Genomic DNA, 5,659 nt, shown 5'->3' on the forward strand with positions numbered 1-5,659 from the left:
GCGGATCATGTGATGGCATTAAGCAGCACTGCCTGATGTGGCCACTTGGGTTCAACCTCTTACAATTCATGTGCTTCTGACTCACTCGCTCTCAGCATGTTTATTCGCTTTCGAGAGGCACGCTTTCAATGCTACGACTCCACAGTTCCAAAGAAGTTCCTAGTAACTTCCTTCCCTTTGGACCCTATTCTAAGGTCCTTTGCCAAATAAAATCGTAATCTCCAGCCTCATGGATGATCAACTTGCTGCTGTTCCTTTACTGACTCACTCACCCAGCTCATGCTGAAATGTCACAGTTAGGTTTCCTTTGCTCTAAGCTAGATGACCAGCTCCTCCCAGTGCTGGCTAGTGCTGCAAAGATGGTGTGCGTGCGTGCGTGTGTGTATCTTCGGTCACTTGAAATTGTGAATTATGTGCATGGATAACACATGTTGTGCAGAAGGTGCTTGAAACAGCTGCTCAGACCCCCCTTGGTTGAGAAACGTACTCAAAAGCACGCGTTGTGATCTCTGTGCAATTCCATCTAAATGTGGAAGCAACCTGCATACTTTTTGGTAAATGCTCTCAAAGCTTTGTGTTGTATCACTCAGGGTCAGTTGCAGAGAACGTACAGCATATTTATGTTGCGCTGCAGAATGCAGGCATTAAATGTCAAAACAAGCTCGTCTGGAACATGAATTTTATACGCTCAGATTAGTTCTGGCTGCAGAATGTGCAGGAAAGGTGGCAACATGAACACTTCACTGCGTGTGATCTTCAAGTCACAGCCACAGAACCATTTTCAGCAGATTCAGACGTCCTGCGGGGGGTGAGGGTAAAAGGGGGGGGGGGTTGATTGGTGTTTCAGCTGCGCCAACAAGGAATAGAAATCCACAGAGCGGGAGTGGCCAACTCCCTCCCCGAAGGCCACACGTGGCTCTTCAGTGCTCCTTTGACAGGCTTAGAGGCAAATGTGAAGGAAAAACACCAGAGGGAATACATGATTCAAGCTAGAAACAACAGTGTCTTCATTACAAATAAATAATGCACGTGCTTACGTACAGTGTATGAATAATCTATGTGATTCTGTTTGCTATTTACAACAAACATGTGACGTTTAGAATTTCATAAACAGCTTCAGTTTAGGAAAAACTTACTGTTGACCTATTTTCTAAGTATTATTGCCCCTTGTTACTGATAATTAGTTCTGGCTTGTGCTTTTGGCCAGACGAACTCTCTCTAAATTGGAAGTAACAAAACCTTCATTTAATAGGGAGACAGAGCCCGACTGGCGTGACTCCGTGGTTGAGCGTCGACCTCTGAACCAGGAGGTCACAGTTTGATTCCCAGTCTGGCCTTATGCCCGGGTTGCGGCTCGATCCCCAGTGTGGGGCGTGCAGGAGGCAGCTATCCATGATTCTCTCTCATCATTGATGTTTCTCCCCCTCTCTCCCTCTCCCTTCCTCTCTGAAATCAATAAAAAATATATTTTAAAAAAATAGGGAGACAGACGCAGGGATCAAATCTTCTTTTATGTCTTCTCTCCTTCCCTGGCCCGTCCAGGGGAGATGGACAGGGCAGCAGGCAAAGAGGAAGGCAGGTGAATGAGGTGAAGAGGACACCAGTTCTTCCTTCAAAGCACTACCCATTGGGTCACGGGTGCCTTGAGCAGCAACAGCTGACAGACAACATGTGAACTAGTTTATGTCATAGGACCAGACACAGGGCTATTTTGGACAAGAAATATGCTCAAGGTTATTGTTTTTTTTTATAGATAAAATGATACTGTAAATTAAGTTTGAAATTGTTCATTGGAAGAAGAGACCCATCTCAATTACTTGGTATCATCGACATGATTATTCAGTTTGGAAACGATGTTGAGAAAATAGTCAACTTTTAAGAATGTACAAAATTACCTTTAAGCCTCCTGGGTTCTGACACCCCTCGTGGTGGCCAAAGTCCCTGCTTGAGGAGCAGCACCTGAAAAAAAGGGAGGGGGAGGAGTTAACACCTTTAACTTTAGGAATTGCTCAGTTCAAACTGGCGTTTTTTGTTTTTTTTTTAAATATATATTTTATTGATTTTTTACAGAGAGGAAGGGAGAGGGATAGAGAGTTAGAAACATCGATGAGAGAGAAACATTGATCAGCTGCCTCCTGCACACCCCCTACTGGGGATGTGCCCGCAACCAAGGTACATGCCCTTGACCGGAATCGAACCTGGAACCCTTCAGTCCGCAGGCCAACGCTCTATCCACTGAGCCAAACCAGTCAGGGCCAAACTGGCGTTTTAAGCAATAAAATAAAAATTAAGGTTCTTTTCTCCCCAACGTTTGTAAACAGCTGTTGCATTTGTTCCCGATTGCTACTGTAACAAATGGCAGAAACTCCAAGGGTTAAAACAACACAGATCGATTGTCTTTATGTTCTGGAAGTCAGATCTACAATGGGCCTCACTGGGTGGAAATAAAAGCATTAGAGGGAAGCTGTAGGGAGCACTGTTTCCTTGCCTTTTCCAGCAGCTTCCCTGTAAGTCCTGGCTCGCCGCCCCCGTCCACCTGCAACGCCAGCCTGGCCGGTGGGGCCTTTCTCACATCCCACCTGACAATGACCCTCCCTCCTTGCTCTCTCCCTTAGAAGGACCCTTGTGGTTACATGGGGCTCACCTGGATAATCCAGATTCATTTCCTTGTCTTAAGTCAGTTGATCAGCAACCTTCATTCCACCTGCAACCTTAATCCCCCCTTTGCCACCCCCCATCTTCACAGGTTCCGGGGATTAGGTTGGGAACAGCTTTGGGGGCCATTATTCTGCCTATTAAAGTGATACAGTAGGTGACTTAGCAAAAAAAAAAAAAAAAAAAAAAAAAGTCTACTTGTGAAGAAGATCATGTGATAAGGACAGCGATGGGAAGTACCTCTCCAAGCTTTCAAGACTTGTTGAAACACAGCCTTTGATACTTGGCAGAACAGAAAGGCAAGAATAAACCGAAGATACAGAATCAGTTCAAAGCGAGAGAAAGCTCATGTGATGTGCCCTGGCCGCCCGTGGGCTTTTGAAGGTGTTATAATCAGAGTCACGGTTTTCAGATTTAAGCATTAACGAGTGACTCACGGGCTTCTGTTTTCGTCTAGTGCTTCAGTCCCTGTCTGGGTGCTCTCCGCGTGAATAAGTAATGAAACGGCCTCGCTTTCAGGGTTACTGAGGTTTGAAACTATACGTCAACCAACATATCTCTCCTAGCTTTTTAGGGAAAGAGGAGAAAATTAATTGCGAAGGTCAGTGCGTCCTTTTCCGCTCACCTCTGCAGTCACAAAGCGCCAATGGCTGTTGTATTGTTAGCCTGATGAGTTAGATTGAGCACAGGGGAGGCAGGGGGGAGTGCATTCCAGGTGGGATGGAATAATTTGGATAGAAGAAGGAACATTTAAAAAAATGTACTGAGACATGCTAACGTGTGGGTGAACCTCAAAAACATGATGCTAAGTGGAAGAAACCAGCCATAAAAGGCCACATATCGTGTGACTCCGTTTATATGAAATATCCGGGGTAGGCAAATCCATAGGAAACAGATTGGTGACTGCAGGGGCAGCATGGCGGAGAGAATGGGGGGAGTGCTTGGTGGGTGAGGGGCCTTATTTTGGTGTGATGGACACATTTGGGAAGTAGGTAATGATGGTGGCTCCACAACATGGGAACATGCTAAATGCCACTGAATTGTTCACTTCAAAATGGTTAATATGAGGTAATGAGAATTTCATCTGGATTTTTTAAAAAAACATAATGCCCTAGCCCTAGCTGGCTTGGCTCAGTGGATAAGAGCGTCAGCCTGCCAACTGAAGGGTCCCAGGTTCGATTCCAGTCAAGGGCACATGCCTGGGTTTCGGGCTCGATCCCCAGTAGGAGGCAGTCGATCAATGATTCTCTCTCATCATCGATGTTTCTATCTCTCTCTCCTTCTCCCTTCCTCTCTGAAATCAATAAAGAAACATATTTAAACGGCTTGGCTCAGTGGATAAGAGCGTCAGCCTGCCAAATGAAGGGCCCCAGGTTCGATTCCAGTCAAGGGCACATGCCTGGGTTTCGGGCTCGATCCCCAGTAGGAGGCAGTCGATCAATGATTCTCTCTCATCATCGATGTTTCTATCTCTCTCTCCTTCTCCCTTCCTCTCTGAAATCAATAAAGAAACATATTTAAAAAATTAAAAAACAAAAACATAATGCCCTAGCCGGTTTGGCTCAGTGGATAGAATGTCGGCCTGCGGACTGAAGGGTCCCGGGTTCAATTCTGGTTAAAGGCACATGACTGGGTTGCAGGCTCCATTGCCAGTAGGGGGCATGCAGGAGGCAGCTGATCAATGATTCTCTCTCATCATTGATGTTTCTATCTCTCTCTCTCTCCCTCTCCCTTTCTCTCTAAAATCAATAAAAATATATTTTAAAAAATAAAAAAATTACATAATGATTAACTGCACAATACCCTTTGTCCGGTATGCCGGGCATGGTGCTAGAAAGTGAGGATGAAAAGAAGAACACAGTACCTGGTTTGATGGGGCTCACAACCCACTTAGGGGCAGTGGCCAGATGAGGAGGCATGTAGATGCTATGTCAGGGTGCACAGTGAGGGCAGAGGGAGCACTGTACAACGCAATATAATGTGAGGCACATACATCACTTCACATTTTTAAAAAGTACAGAGAGCCCTAGCTGGTTTGGCTTAGTTGATAGAGTGTTAGCCTGCGGTTTGATCAAGGGCACCTGCCTTGGTTACAGGGTCAATCTGCAATCCCCATAGTTTTTCAACCAGCCCCCCTCCCCTCTGGCAACTTTGTCTGTTCTTTGTATCTATGAGTCTGTTTCTGTTTTGTTTGTTCACTTAGATTCCACCTATAAGCGAAATCATACGGTACTTGTCTTTCTCCGCCTGACTTATTTCACTTAGCACAATATTTCCTCCAAGTTGCTGTGGGGAGGACTGTGTGGAGTGATTGATGTTTGTTCATGCCTGGGTCCTAAAGGCACATGGGACTGTCAGAGAGGGCGGGGAAAGAGTGCGGGGACGGATCCCGACAAAGTCACAGTTGGAAAAAAAGCTGGGAAACACTGATTCGGAGCAAGCCGGGCAGCCACATTGTAAAGAAGGCTACAAAAGCCACCGTATCATACCTCTTTCTTTACAGAGCTTAAAAGTTACATTACTTTTCCTGTTAGACCCTGTCCGACCGTGCCTTCAGTTGCTCGTCTGATCATGACTCTGGTGTTCATGATCAGAACGTGTAACAGGTTCTGAGACTGAGAATCAAAGGAGCCATCTGTTGGGGCACGCTCAGCGAGCCCGTGCCTCTGACTCATGGCGGCCGCGGTGCCATGCTGGGCACTGGTTTTGCGGCTCCTGGCAACCTGTGTGCTCACACCCTGGGCTTTCTTTTCTACATGCAGCAGCGTGTACTATTCCGTTTTTATTTATTTATTAAATCTTTATTGTTGAAAGTATTACATATGTCCCCCTCTCCCCCCATTGACCCCCTGTTTCTCCCCCTTCACCGTCACCATCCTGTTGTTTGTGTCCATGGGTTACGCATATATGCATATAAGGTCTTTGGTGGTTTGCCTCTCACCCACCCACCCTCTCCTGTACTATTTTGTTTTCAGATGCATCTAAACTTTTTTTATAATAGAAT

Source organism: Myotis brandtii, unplaced genomic scaffold, assembly GCF_000412655.1.
Source record: "Myotis brandtii unplaced genomic scaffold, ASM41265v1 scaffold374, whole genome shotgun sequence".
Lineage (NCBI taxonomy): Eukaryota > Metazoa > Chordata > Mammalia > Chiroptera > Vespertilionidae > Myotis > Myotis brandtii.